This window comes from Myotis davidii, unplaced genomic scaffold (genome assembly GCF_000327345.1).
Source record: "Myotis davidii unplaced genomic scaffold, ASM32734v1 scaffold330, whole genome shotgun sequence".
Taxonomy (NCBI): Eukaryota; Metazoa; Chordata; class Mammalia; order Chiroptera; family Vespertilionidae; genus Myotis; species Myotis davidii.
In genome coordinates, this window is record NW_006283770.1 from 594,115 (window position 1) to 608,092 (window position 13,978).

General features: G+C 57.0%; 1 protein-coding gene and 1 long non-coding RNA gene across 12 annotated transcripts in view; one reads left to right on the forward strand and one right to left on the reverse strand.

Moving 5' to 3' along the window:
- Nucleotides 1–8,442, reverse strand: part of LOC107183704 — a 22,023-nt gene extending 13,581 nt beyond the window's left edge. The window contains exon 1 of the long non-coding RNA XR_001514506.1: nt 8,223–8,442. This is a non-coding gene — a long non-coding RNA (uncharacterized LOC107183704). The remainder of the gene's footprint in view (nt 1–8,222) is intronic.
- Nucleotides 8,443–12,264: 3,822 nt separating this feature from the next.
- PAX6 (paired box 6) overlaps nt 12,265–13,978 on the forward strand; it is a 41,170-nt gene continuing 39,456 nt past the window's right edge. For 2 of the 11 annotated variants that reach the window (XM_015566431.1, XM_015566435.1), the window contains exons 1-2: nt 13,119–13,329; nt 13,429–13,623. The gene's annotated coding sequence lies outside the window, so the exon portion shown is untranslated. The other 9 variants (XM_006753924.2, XM_006753927.2, XM_015566438.1 and 6 more) reach the window with 6 other exon arrangements.

Consider the following 13,978-nt stretch of genomic DNA (forward strand, 5'->3'; position numbering starts at 1 on the left):
TGTCACCTAAAGGGCAGCCTGGAGACCCGGCCCCAGCCTAGGTTCCCCCTAGACCGGATGGGGCCAGGGTAGGAGCTGGGGGGCCTGTCCCGTGCAGGTCCGAGAGCCCCTGAGTACCATACAAGGCAGCAGCGCCGTCGCCCGCAGCCCCGTCGGGCAAAGTGGCCCCTTGACGACGATTGTCTCTCGGCTGTTGGCTCCTCCGTGTCCACCGGTCCCTGGGATTTGCAGAACAAGTTTCGGGGGGAGGAGGGGACAAACCCATTCTCCACCCACCCCCTTTCAGCAGCAATTAACTTTGAACAACAAATAGGCCTGGAGCTCTAGCTCTGGTGTCGCCGTGGGGAAGGGGGCCGTCGTCTTATATCGGGCGTCCTCTCCAGCCTCGGAGAGTGGGCTGGGGCAGCAGCCTGCGCCCCCGGAAGGCACGTGCTGGACGGTGCCCGCGCCGCCAAGCTCCCTGCGAGCCCAGGACCGTCTTCTTCAAGCCGGGAGGACTCAGGGAAGCGCGGGGGGCCGGCGGAGCCTGCTCTCCTTTGTTGAAACTACCCCCAGCCCTGCGCGCTCCCTCTTGCCCCTGAACCGGAGGCAGTGGCCAGTTGGATTTGGTGTCCTCTGGGGATGGCAAAGCGCCCTTCGCCCCCAGCCAGAGCGGAGAAAGTAGGGGTCGCCTTTGAAGCCCACGTCCATCGCTCCCATTAGGACTAATCCCGATCTTCACACTAATATCGCCTCTCGGGTTTTTATTATACTCATTTGGGAGGAAATGAGCTCTTGCCAGGAAAATAGCAACCCGCACCCCACTTTTCATAGCTGCGCAGGGCCGGGCCTGAACAACCCCGCGGGCAAGCCTAGAGCTGCGGATATTATATTTGTGAAATGTCCTTTTGTTGAAGCTTTTAACACCTTCTTATAACGAATCATTTGTTCTTTTCTCTTTAATTTTGATAGACAATTAGCCATCAGAGATACATCAGTTGACTGTAACCGAGCATTAAACTCGCCTTTATGTAACGCTAATTTAGCATAGCTGCTTTGTTTAACTTTGCTATATAAGAACCAGGTTTTGTAGCAAAAAAAAAAAGGTGTAATTTTATGTGGGGCTTCATTTCTTCTGGCCCTGTTCGCAGCAAGCCCTCGCCCTTTGTGAAACGTTGTGCTGGGGTCTGACGTTTCGGTGCCCAGCACCTGCAGGCTGGTGGGGGGAGAGAGGGAATTAGCATTGATATAGATTTAGTTGAAATGTAATCTCTTAAATCTGTCCAAGATTCGGGGAGATAATTACACTTTCGCTGAATTGCCAGGGGTCAGCGTCTCAGAGGACCCGAGGAGTTGATTTACTAACAATAGTGTTACATAAAAAATGGCGTTTGAGATTATAATGTTAATGGCTGCCGTCGCTGGGGAATGCGGCTGCTTCCAGCTAATTCCCTGTAACTTGTTTTTTATACCTCCATTTCTTCTCGCTCTCTGTCTTTGGACAGCTTCAGAGCTTCGCGGTGTTTAATTTGGTGGCAGGCAGGCAGGCAGGCGCCGGGAGGTTTGGACGCTAGAGCTTGGGGTTGACATGCCTTTTCTGCGAGTGTTGGTGGTGACCGGTGGTGGCCTCGACAGCAAGGCCACAACGCCGCAAAGGCGCGGGCTCGGACTGGAGCGCGGCGCAGGCAACAGAGGCAGACCGTGACCTGGGGAAGAAGCGAGCGCCCTCCCAGGCCCAGCTCTCCTCGGCCCGCCTGGATCCGGACCCGCCCGGCTTCCAGCCGTCTCCAGCTCCCCGGTCCAGAGAGGCCCTGTTCTGTACCCCACTCTCCCGCCCAGACCGCGCTTCCGTCCCAGCAGCCGCAGCCCTATGGACGCTCACTCCCAGGCTCTAATTTTCTGAAGTTCCACTTGTTTGGTGAGAGGTCAGGACTTCCCTGCAGAAAGAGACTGGGAATACCGGAGGCGCTGCAAAGTCCAGATTCTAGCTTGTTGTGGGGATGATCTTTAAAACTAAGACGTCAGCCTCCTTTGGGGTGGAGATGGTTAAGGAGTTTACACTCCCCTGCACACTTGTCAAACTTACTCAGACTTTCCCAGTTAGTCTCTGGCCACAGACCTTAGACTCCATCCGAAATCCCATGGCAGCCCCTGAGCCCAACAATTCCAGAGCTTTGCTCCTCCTAAAGCTTCCCTAAGCCTACGTCAGTGGCCTGAAGACACTCAGGGACCCGCCAGTGGGCTTGTCCCCAACGAAGAGCCCCTGAAACTGTGTGCAAAAGTCAAGGGATGAAGAGTGAAAAGCAGCCCCTTTCCTGGGTGAGACAGAAAGAGCTGGTTTGGGGGCCTCCTCTGGGACATCAGTGGGCTGGGCAATAAGAGGAAGAGGCCTTAGCCTGGGACCGTCCTCAGGCCACGCCAGGGTTCAGCGGCCTAGGCCTAGACCCAGGATGTGGCCATTGCTGATACCCCAAATCCAGAAGCTCAGATTCCCTCCTGAGGGTGAGATTTTGGAGCCTGAAAGGGAGGTGCCTGAGCCCTTCCAGCTCTTACGCTCTACACCGTGACATGGGAAGGCAGAAAGAGCGGCACAGGCCTGGGCGCAGGCCTTCCTCCGGCTCTCCCTCGGGCTGGGAGCCCCGTTTCTGTGAAGAAAGGGTACTGGAGCCGTGACCTGTTAGTGCTATCAAAAGGAGCCACCCCTTAGCTTAATACACCCTCACCCACCTCACGGAGCCCCGTGGCTGTGTACACGTGGGTGGTGGGTGCCCTCAGGGCTTACCCGCCAATGCAGCTGGCAGAGGCCTGGAAGCCCAAGCCCTTGTCACTGGGGGTGGGAGTGTCCCTGCACATCCGGGGTGTTTACGTAGCCCCCCCTTAGCTTATATGCAACAGCAATATATATATGTTAATTGAAAACTTCTGAATTTAAAAAGGTTGTGACAAGTTATAATTTGTCCTGTCAATGCCTGGAATCCTTATTTATCTCTTTAGCTTGCCTCCCCCTCAAGCCTGTCAGCTAACAGCTTGCCTAACTCGTTGACTTCCTCACTCATGGCACGGAAATGACAAATGTGCTGTTTTATCCGTACAATTTATTTCATTATTGTTGCCAGCACGAAGCATCACAATCAATCATAAGGAAGTCCAGTTGGCAGGTGTCAATCTTGGTGTGTTTTTGTACGTCTCAGTCTATATTTAATCCAATTATAAGGGTCACAGAGTAAATGCCAATCCTGTTGTTACAACTCACATCTTATTTAAGATTTAAAGTAAAAAAAAAAAGTCAACTCGATCACATGGACCTTTTGGGGGAAGGGAGAAGATGCCTTTGAAACCTCACGTCTCTATCCCTATCTCCCCCTGCCTTCTCACCTCCCGTTGAAATTAGGCAGCCATCCCTTTTTATTAAAGAGTTGCAGGGAATCCCAGTTTTATGTGCATTTGTGTGCAAATGAGGCTCTCGTTATTTTGCTAAAGTGGAAGCGGGCTTAATGATGAGAGATCTTTCCGCTCATTGCCCATTCAAATACAATTGTAGATCGAAGGCAGCCTTGTCACGTTGAGAAAAAGTGAATTTCTAACATCCAGGACGTGCCTGTCTACTTTCAGCGAACTGCATCCAATCACCCCCAGGGAATTCAGCTAATGTCTCAGCCTCTACCCAAACATGGGAGAGAAAGAAATCAAACATGGTGCCACAGACGAAGTGACTTAATGTGAAAATGTTTAGAAGGAAAGGCAGTTTTCTCAGATTGATTGTAATTCAGATTTTCTTAGTGGGAAAGCAAACTGTCCCAGAAAACTTTATAGTGGGGTAGAATGGACAGAAGAGAGAAAAACCTAAGTTATTTCTTTGAATGAGTAGGAAAATAATCGAATAGCAGAGAAACCACAGCATTGCATATCATCATGCCATTCTGCAATCTTTTAGACCTCGGTAAAGAGAAGGCAAATATTTCCTTCCTGAAATATTTTCCATTTTTGGTGCTTGGATTCACAAAACATTCCTCCATTTGAAATGACACACAATATGCACAGTATTTTTTTTCTCAAATAGTCAGGGAGTTTTCACTCTCTTATTAGTTTTTATATGAAAAAGTTATTTTAAATCCCTTTATAAATTAGCACCCCTCCAGGAACAATAATTTTAAATATAGAAGTTAACAGGATGCGTTATCATCCAGATTTAGTAAAATGAAATTAAAATACTGAAGTGCCAAAAAACTTTTTTTTTTTTTACTTTTCGATTTTTACTTTTCACTTGGCAATGGGCATTGTCAGTGAAAAGGCAAATATTAAATCAATTCCCACCCACCTAAATCACAGATCCTGCAGGAGGGGCTTTGATTCTGGAAGCAGCTTTATTTGCATAAAGTAGTGATGGTGGGGGAGAGAGAGAATATGTTGAACAAGAACAACAGATCTTAGTTACAGTTCAAGTCAAAGATGAATCTATCTTCCCCTGCCCCTCTCTCCTGGCAACCACTCTCCATTCCTTCCTCCACCTCTACCACCTATCTCTGGCCCCTCACCCCCTTTCCCACTCCCCTCCTCTCCCTGGCATGTTAGGGGGTAAACTCTGGGCTTCCTGGCAGTTCTAGGCCCGGGTTGACCCGGGAGGCCCCGGTGGCTGCGGAGCTCACTCACTGCTGCTTTGAAGTCTCAGAGCTTCGACCTGCCCTGGGTGCCAGAGAATTTCTGTTTCTGGCCTTTTGCCCCCCACCTACAGGTTGCACTCGCATCCCGAGTTATAAGTCCTCGATGACGCCCTTGAGCCACCCTCGTTGCCCTCCCACGTTGCTGGGCAGTGCGGCCCCTAGACAGTCTGCCTGTGCCCAGGCCGGGCCTTGTAGGCTGGGCACTACGAGGGGCTGGGCCGGCTCCCGGGTCAAGGGCCACCCGGGGGTCAAGAGCTTCTGCTGCGGTGAGACTTGCATCCTCCCCGGTGGCGACCCTGGCGCAAGCCTCCTCCCGCCCAGCCTTCTGTGCCCAGGACGAATGGAGAGCGGCTCGAGCGTTGGCCCGGAGCGCGGAAGGGCCTAGCCCTGCCTCGCCTCCACCGCCCGGCGCTCCAGCGCGGCTCCAGCGCGTCCTTTATTGACAGGCAGATAAGAAGACCGGGGCCGTGGCGTTTCCAGCGTCCCTCTCGAGCACCCTGCGAGGTTGCAGGGATCCGCGCACGCTTAACGGCCTGGACTCCAAACAAGCCCGGAGCAGCCTTCCTGGCGGCCTCCCTTCCGGACAGAGGGGGCGGGTGGGGGGCCAGGCGTGGACACAGACTAGGGAGCAAGGGAGGCTGGTCAGGCCTGGGGCCTACACGCAGCCCGATCTCCAAGGCAGACCGCGGAGCCGGGGAGACCTCAGGACATCTGGAGCTCAGAGCTGGACCAGGTCCTGGAGGGCAGCTAGGACACTTGCCAAGAAACTAGGTCAGGGAAGGAGGTCGGTGAGGGTGGAGAAAGCGAGCAAGCGCCTCTCTGAGCGTCACTCCCCAGTGGAGCCCACGTGGGGAGCCAGGATCACAGCAATGTTCTGACTTAGATGAGAGTGGCCTGTGTGTGTGTGTGTGTGTGTGTGTGTGTGTGTGTGTGTGTAGGGATGGATGCTCCTTGCCCCTGACACTGGAAGACCAGGGGATTGGGTGGGGAGAGTTGCAGGTATCAGCTGTTAATAAGTAAGAACATCACGCTGAGACCACCAAGGGGCTCCCATTCTCCTTCCCACCTCTACCCTGCCCTCAAGCCCGAGAAGGGTGGAGGAAAGAAAACAAGGAGAGGAGCCCTCTCCTGGAGGGTTTGGAAACCCCACAACTGTCCAAGTGTGCCAGGGGCGGGAGCTGGAACCGATGGATTTCTCCTTGGATTTGGTCTCGCTCTGCCACCCCATTCAAGCCAGGTGAGCAGGTACTGGCCCTGGGGCCCTCCTCCCGCCTGGGCGTTCCTCTCCTAGCCTTCACACATGGTGCCGCAGGTCTAGGCCTCCCACGAGCTGCCTAAGACAAGTCCATGCTCCCTACTCCCACTTCCCATTCCAACCCCTCGTCAAGTGTCCACTACCCATCCCAGCCCGATCTCTCTCACTTCCATATTCGAGACCCGGTTGGAGGCAGAGAATGAAGGGATTGGACATTGAGAAACCCCCTCCTCTGTTGGGGGTTGGGGAGTGAGACCAGGAATGACAACCTGGGTTTAAGCCCCCATCCCAAGTTAGCCAGTCCCAGCTCAACTAAGCCATCTCCCAGTCCACACTGGTTGTGACAGCAAAGCAAGTACACACCACCAGGTCATTATCCCACCACCCCCACCCCAGTTTCTGTGGTTACCTCAGCTCCCAGGAGGGGAATCCTGACTTCAGAATCTGGGGCTTTCCTATTTTCCTCCTCTAGGCCACAAAGTCAACAGTCAACCCCAAAGTCAAAGATTAATAAAATCACGACATTTTCTACATGACTGGAGCCTTTCAGCTCAAGCAGGCCAGGGAAGCCCGAACAGGTACCTTTGGTGGTTCTCCATAGGAGAACCCAGCGGCCTGGCGAGGACTCTGGCCTTGCCCGGGTGAAGGGCTCGCTCATCCTCTCCCGGAGACCGTCTGTGCCCAGCTGGTGACTTGTAGGCCCCAGGGCGTGGTTAGGTAGCCACTGCTCCTTCAGCTCCTCCTGAAAAACGATTCCTGCCAGAGGACCTTCTCAACCCCGTGCTACCTCAGGTCCCTCTGATGAAGTGACTCCCTCGGGGATCGGAGGAGGGGACCTGGTGGTCACCCGGAAAGGTAGCTGGCCAGCCTGGAGGGGGGTGCGGGGGGGACGACTCTCCTTGCAGGAGGGGAGGCGGAGCTCATTCAAGAGAACTAGTTTCTTTGGGGTTGACTCCACGCCCTAAGGGAGGGCTAGTCGGGGGCCGGGTTGGGCCTGGGCAGCCGCGGGCCGGCCCAGGAAGGCCACGGCGGGGCTCGGACGCAGCCGGACTGGGCGTAGAGAGCAGGAGGCTCCCGCCCAGCCAGAGCGCCGGTGGGCGCGGAGCTGAGCCCAACTCTGGCCGCCATGACGTCACGCGGGCCTGCCAGCCAATGAGGACCGCGCTGGCAAGGATATTAAGGAAAGTTAGCGCCTGCCAGAGCACCCTCTTTTCTTATATTTGACATTTAAACTCTGGGGCAGGTCCTCGCGTAGATCGCGGCTGTCAGATCTGCCACTTCCCCTGCCGAGCGGCGGTGAGAAGTGTGGGAACAGGCCGGGGGCTTGACTTTTGCCTTTAAAAGGAGGAAGACAAAGATGGAGGGGAGTTCCAGAGGGCGGAATCGGATAGGGGAGGCGGGGGGTGCCTTGTCTTCGCCGAGCGCCTTTTTCTGCAAAAGTAGCAAAATGTTCCAGTCCCCAGAGTGGACTTCCAGCGGGGTGCTGAGCGGGGGTGAGGGGCGGGGAGGGGAGCGGGGATCTGCTGCTGCTGTCCGCAGAAGCCGCTGGCCACCGTGCGAAATGCAGGAGGGGAGACGCAGTTTGCACTCACAACCCCCCCCCCCCAATCGCAGTTCACCCCCATTCACTCGTGGAGCAGTCCCCGCCCGCTCCCGAAGCGCGTGCCGCACAAGTTTCCCCGCGGCTGCAAAGTGTAGATGGTCGGACCGAAACAAAGTCCTAGCGATGGGAGTTCGTTCCTCAGGAAGGAGATGAGGACTAAAGAATGCTGCCGGCAGAGCGGGGCAGCGCGCAAGGCCCCCGGCGTGATTTGAGCTTCACTTCGGAGACCTAATAATTAGCGATTCGCACTGAGCGAGAACGCGGGCTCGGGTTACCGCGGGCTGCGCGGCCTCGGCGGGGAGCCCAGGCGCTCAGTGCCGGGAAGAGCAGCGCCCGGACTCTCCCGTCCGCGGACGGCCTATGCGGGTGCCAGAAGTTTCTCCAAAGTGGGTCAAGGAAGGAAAGACCCCCAAACCTATACTAACCCATGGTTCCCCGGGGCGAAAGTTCCGGGAGGCCAGCCGTAGGCGTCCGGAGACGCCAGGGCAGGCTTAGGCAGGGCACAGGGCACCCGCCAGGAGGTGGGATAGGCGTCCCGGTCAGGCCCAGGCTCGCCCCGCACTCCCACTGTTGCTTCTGGCGGCCCCTCTCTAGACCTGGGGGGTGGGGGGGTCATCTTTGCAGGACGTTTGTATCTCAGGCACCTGCGACAGGTGCTTGGGAGCAGTGGCCGTCCCCTGCCCACCTCGCCCAGGAGCAGTGGTCACTGGGCCGAGCACCTTACCTGAATCCGGGTCCTCTCCTCCTCGAGTTGCTTTCTCTGGACTGAGGAGCGAGCAGGTTGCCCACTTCGCTGTGGGAAGTGGACCTTCTCCTCTAGCCATAAATCAAAGCCAGCCATCCTCGGGCCTCCTCCCTCATTAGAGATGTTTATTGGAGATTGTGTTTATTCGGCTGTCACGGCGAGAAAGCGCAGTGACATAATTACCTCCGACCAGAGTCCTCCCCCAGCGCCCAGGCAAGCCGGGACCTCCTGGGTCGCCTTCTCACTCCAGCGCCTTCTGGATCGGAGGGCAGATGTACCCTCTTCCTATAATTTGGATTATTGAAAGAGCTACTGTTCAGAATTCTCCAGGGCATGGCGTGTATTTATTTATTTTAGAATTTGAAAGGAAAACCGAAGGGAACCGAACGCCCCTCCCGGGCGGAAGGGGGCAGCGCGGGCGCAGCGGAAAGAGAGTCCCTCTGGCCGCACAAACTTTCCGGCCCTTCTGGCTGCTGCGCGCAGGGGACTCCACTCCACCGGGCGCCAGAGCCGGGCCAGAGCAGTGGGGAGCTGGCCGGGAGGGATGGATGCCGATACTCTCTGTATTATTTGTTGTTTTTTTAATTCTCTCTCCTGGGGGCAGGGGGGTGGGAATCTGAGGCTTCAGAGCCCCAGGCTGCTGATTCTTAAACTCAGGTCGAGCTGAGCGAACCGGTCTGCAGCTCCTCACCGGAATCTCTCTCCTGGCTGCGCCCCCACCCCCCATCCTCCCCATCGGTTTTCCCTGCTAGCCAGGTTTGTAAGTCACCACCTGTGAGACTGGTTAGGAAGTGATGGCCCAATTGTTTTCTAATTGAAAATACGTGTGTGTGTGACCGTGCTGACAAATATCCGGGATCCCAGCTTTTGATCCTCACTGCCGCCAATGTCCTCCACTCGCTAATAAAACTTGGGCCCTTGGTGTCTTGATTAACAAACATATTAACTCTTCCGGGGGGTGGGGAACAGCTTGTCCCAATCAATGTCACTTTAAGAGCTGCCAGGATGCGCTTCGCTCTGTTCCGGGCTGCTCCAGCGAACCAGCCCTGACATTTCCTCCCTCCCTCTTCCCCAGCTTCAGATCCCCCAGCAAATTCTCCAGTTCCCAGCTCGCGTGTTCTTTGCGCCTCTCCAGGAAAAACTTCGGACTCTGTTTGGAGATGGGATCTCTAGGGAGAAGGGGCCGAGGAGGCTTTAGCTTGCTTTTCTTTTAAAGCTGAACTCTTGCCTCTTGAGGGCGGGAGTTACAGGGAAAGGAGAGATGGGGAACCTTCCTGGGTGACCAAATGGAAAGCTAACTTTCCTGAGAACCCTATTTGCAGATGTCCTACACATTGGAGATCTGGAGTTTTAAAGTGGGCCCCATCTGGACAGCGGCGTGCAGGATCCGGGAAGCCAAGGCTTGGGTGTCTGCTGGGAAACCCAGTTGGCCAGTGCGAGCGTGTGTGTGCGTGTGTGTGTTTAAAGCATTTGGTGGAAATGTAGAGAAAGAGAGACGCTTTCTGTTTTCCGCCTAATGTGAATGGAAGAGGACCGAACCCACTTGCCATTGGGTCAGAGGCGAGGGCAGGCCAAGGCACCCAGGCTTTCCCCAGCCAAGCCTGGCCACAGGCCGGAGGCACTGCCAGCTTCAGGCTCTTCTCTGCCTCCCGCACTCTGGGCTCTGGAGGCTGAGGGGTGAACTGGAAACCCACATATTGGTGGAAAAAAAGAGAGGGAGAAAGGCCTGGAGTGAAGGAGGCACCTGGAACTGGTCGGCCTTTGCCTTTTGTGCTCATTTGACCCGTTTTGCCAGCAAAGAGAGGGCCTTTGGAGTCTCTGCAAAGTGGTGCAGGTGTTTACGGAGACTTCCCTCCTTCAAAGAAAAGCTCGTCTTCGCCCTTCCCAGCGCGCCAGCACCGCGCCTCTGCTAGGGGGTGGAAAGCGGCAGTTCAGAGGTGCTGCAACACCCACGCCGGGTGGGAGACTCCTGGCTCCCCAGCCCAGCGCCCAAAGCACATCTCCCAGGATCTGGACGCGTCTTTGCTTAGCCAGAGGCCTCCTCCGGACCGGAAACCCGGGGAGTGGGCAGCCGTGAATGCCTGGGAGCGCTGGGGGGTGAGTTGCCGCGGATCTCACATTGACGAACGGATACATGCCAGAGGCTCCGGGCACTCCCCGGTGAGCGGCGCGTTCGGCACAAACAGCCCTCCCCTACCGGGTGGGATGACCCCGGCGGCCCCTGCGGGAACCGGCCGGGGAGCTGTCGCAGCAAGGGGGCCTAGGAAGCCGCAATTAAAATGGCGACATGCGAGCTGTCTCAGTTTTGCTCTCACCTCTGCCCCTGGAGGGCTGCTTCTCCGCCCAGCCCCCCAACCAGCCGCGTCGCCCGCAGAACGTGCACTTGGCGGAGAGCGAGAGGTGCCCCACGAGGCAGAACAGCACCCCCACCCCCTTTGAAACTAGCCCAGGGAGAACATGAAATCTCGCTCTCCACCCCTCAAACTTTGAAAACTCTGTCTCCCTTGGGTCCGACTCTCCCTCCCCTCGCTGCCCCCAAATATTGACACACTGGAAGCAGCTAAGTCCCTTTTTGTTTCTTGCTTGTGCAGAGGGGTTTCCGAGAGTCCTCCCCCTGGCCCCCACCCCCACCCAATGACGTCAGTGGCATTCACGCCCCGCTCCTAGCCTCTTATCATTTTTGTTGTTGTTGTTAAAACTTTTCTCGGAGGTGAGGTGGGGGTTGAAGGGTGGGAGTAGGAGCGATTCAAAGAGACAGTGCCCAGGGGGGAAATAGCAACAAGATTATGGGCCCTTCTTTCCGAGGCAAAGCTTAAGAAGGTGCTAATCCACTCGGTCCCTAATTGAGAGGTTGTAAAAATGATATTCGCCTCCAGTTCGACAGCCTCTGGGACTCCTCCTCCCCGCTTGCTTATGCCCAGTGGACTTGAATTCAAGTTTCTTTAATGCTTGTTTGAGAAGTAAAAAGGGGGAGAAAAATAACGCCGACTCTGGTTGGTCTGAGACCTGGGCCCGCTGTCCCGGGATCCCGGGATCAGGAGAAGTCTGGGTCCTACGAAACCTCGCTCAGGAGACCGCAGACCCGAGCGCCCGTGCCACCTGCTTCTGGCCTGGGGTTTGTCCTGGCGCTGAGTGCACCTGGGCCACGGGAAGAACAGTTCCCAGGCCGGGGAAGTGGATGGGTTGTGATGCCCCAACCCTGGCTGCAGCTGAGGAGGCCTCCGCTCTCCCCGAGCTCTGCCCAAGCTCCTCAGTAGCGGGGTTACTGGGTTCGGGCTGGGTACGAGAATGGGAGGCCCACACTAAGCCAAGGCGGCCTGCAGCGTCCTCACGCCCCAGCTCCCAGGGGCGGCTACCATACCATCAGCGAGTTCCGAGTGTACAGATTGCATGAATGAGCTCTGACTTTCAACACTTTTCATAAGTCAAGAGGAGTCAAGTGTCCCCGGTGGTGGCTTCGTTTTGGCCTCCCTGCCTCTGCTCTTCCAACGCCGGTCTGTGCCGGGTCCTGGGGTGTGCTCCCCACCCCTAAACGGCCGGTTCCCTGTGCTAGGGCCTGCAAGCTCCAAGAGAGCTCCAGACTTCGCAAGACTGGGCAGCCGCTCTCTCCCCTGTCACCTTAACTGCGGCGCCAAGGGGTGCCTTTGGAGTGCACTGAGGTGTGTCCTAATGGTCCAGCATTCAACAAATGGACTTCTGGTGTGTGGTCAGAAGAGAAAAGCCATTGACTTACTGTCCTCCCCGGGTTTTCTGGCAACAGTTGAAGGGGAGCCGCCTCCGTGGGCTAAGCAGACCCAAGAGAAGGAACCGTGGTGCCGACACACCTGCACCACACTCAGATAACGCACACCGACACGCCGACATCGCTGGCGAGGACACACACACGCACACGCAGTCTCTCCCAGCATTGGTCATCTCCCTCCACCTCAGACCCCAAACATCCTCCTCCCCTCCTATCCCCCCCCCCCTGGGATCCCCTCCTCTCGGGCGCCCGGAAAAGCAACCGCACTTAGTCAACAAATGGCACGTGGGAGAAGTTGGTGAGTGTTTGGTGAGGACTCTTCAGGGCTTTTCACAAGAAGCCTCTGTACACAAAGTAAGTGGCGTGTTTGCTCGGGCCTCTCCAGCCCGGCTGTGACTCCGCTCCGCTGCGCTCGGCGGCTTCCGAAAGGAGAAAGAACAGAAGAAAGGGCCTGGGGAGCGAGGGTGGGGTGATGGGCAGGCTCGGGAGGCCTGGACTGGGAAGGCGGCCCGACCTCGCCGAGTTGCCAGCCTGGCGGCCTCCTCTCCGCCGAGGTTTCGCCTCGGCCATCCCTGGAGGGTTGCTGCCGAAACCCAGTGCTGCTCACACCCTCTTCCTCTTCTTCCCAGCGGCCAGGTGGGCTGGGGTGCGGCCGCGGCGGTGCTCGGTGTCACAGTGCCCAGGCGAGGACCGGGTAGGGCGGGAGCGGGGGCGGGGCGGCCGGCCAAGCTGCGCTGAAGATGGCCAGAAAGGGCTGCGTGGAGCTGCGGGAACTTGCTCCCCACGAGTTGGGAGTTCCGAGCCCAGTTTAGGGAGGTCGGGGGCGCGACCCCCCGTCCCAGCGGCCTGCACTCGACCCCTCAAGTTAGCAGCCGCAGGGCGGGCCGCGCTAGCTCCCAGGCCGCTCGGAGCCCTGCGATGTCGGCCAGCACCAGCTCCCGAGCCCGGACGCGGGGGGCCCAGCGCCGGGGAGAGGAGCCGCGACCCACCGGCGGAGCCGAAAACAAGTGTATTCATATTCAAACAAACGGACCAATTGCACCAGGCGGGGAGAGGGAGCATCCAATCGGCTGGCGCGAGGCCCCGGCGCTGCTTTGCATAAAGCAATATTTTGTGTGGGAGCGAGCGGTGCATTTGCATGTTGCGGAGTGATTAGTGGGTTTGAAAAGCGAACCGTGGCTCGGCCTCATTTCCCGCTCTGGTTCAGGCGCAGGAGGAAGTGTTTTGCTGGAGGATGATGACAGAGGTCAGGCTTCGCTAATGGGCCAGTGAGGAGCGGTGGAGGCGAGGCCGGGCGCCGGCACACACACATTAACACACTTGAGCCATCACCAATCAGCATAGGTGTGCTGGCTGCAGCCACTTCCCTCACCCACACTCTTTATCTCTCACTCTCCAGCCGCTGACAGCCCATTTTATTGTCAATCTCTGTCTTCTTCCCAGGGATCTGAGAATTGCTCTTACACACCAAACCAGCAGCCTCCGTGGAGAAAACTCTCGCCAGCAACTCCTTTAAAACACCGTCATTTCCAACCGTTGTGGTCTTTAAGCAGCAATAACAGCCACACAAAAAAAAACCAAACCCAAGCAAACAAAACTCTTGACAGGAGCTTTGACGGGAGAGGATGCCTCATAAAGGTGAGTCCGCTTCTTTCTTCTCGATTCATTTTTATTGCAATATTCAGGCAGGTCTCCCCCTTCCTCCCCCCCCGTTCCTTCCTCCGGTCTCGCCGGTCCCCTCCCCCATTGCTACGCCCGGAGAGTTGGGTCGGAGAAGTTTCCACGCTGGAGCCCAAACTTTGTACTTCCAGCAAAAGCCCGCGTCGGAGGGCGACGGCCGGCGAGCGGGAGCGGCGCTGGGCTCCGGGCCGGCGGCCGACTCACCCCCAGCGCCAGCGCCAGCACCAGCGCGGGCGGAGCTCACAGAAGAACCAGGCGCAGCAGCGGCCGCGGCTCCCGGTCCCATCACCTCCAAATGCTCCCGGCTCGCAGG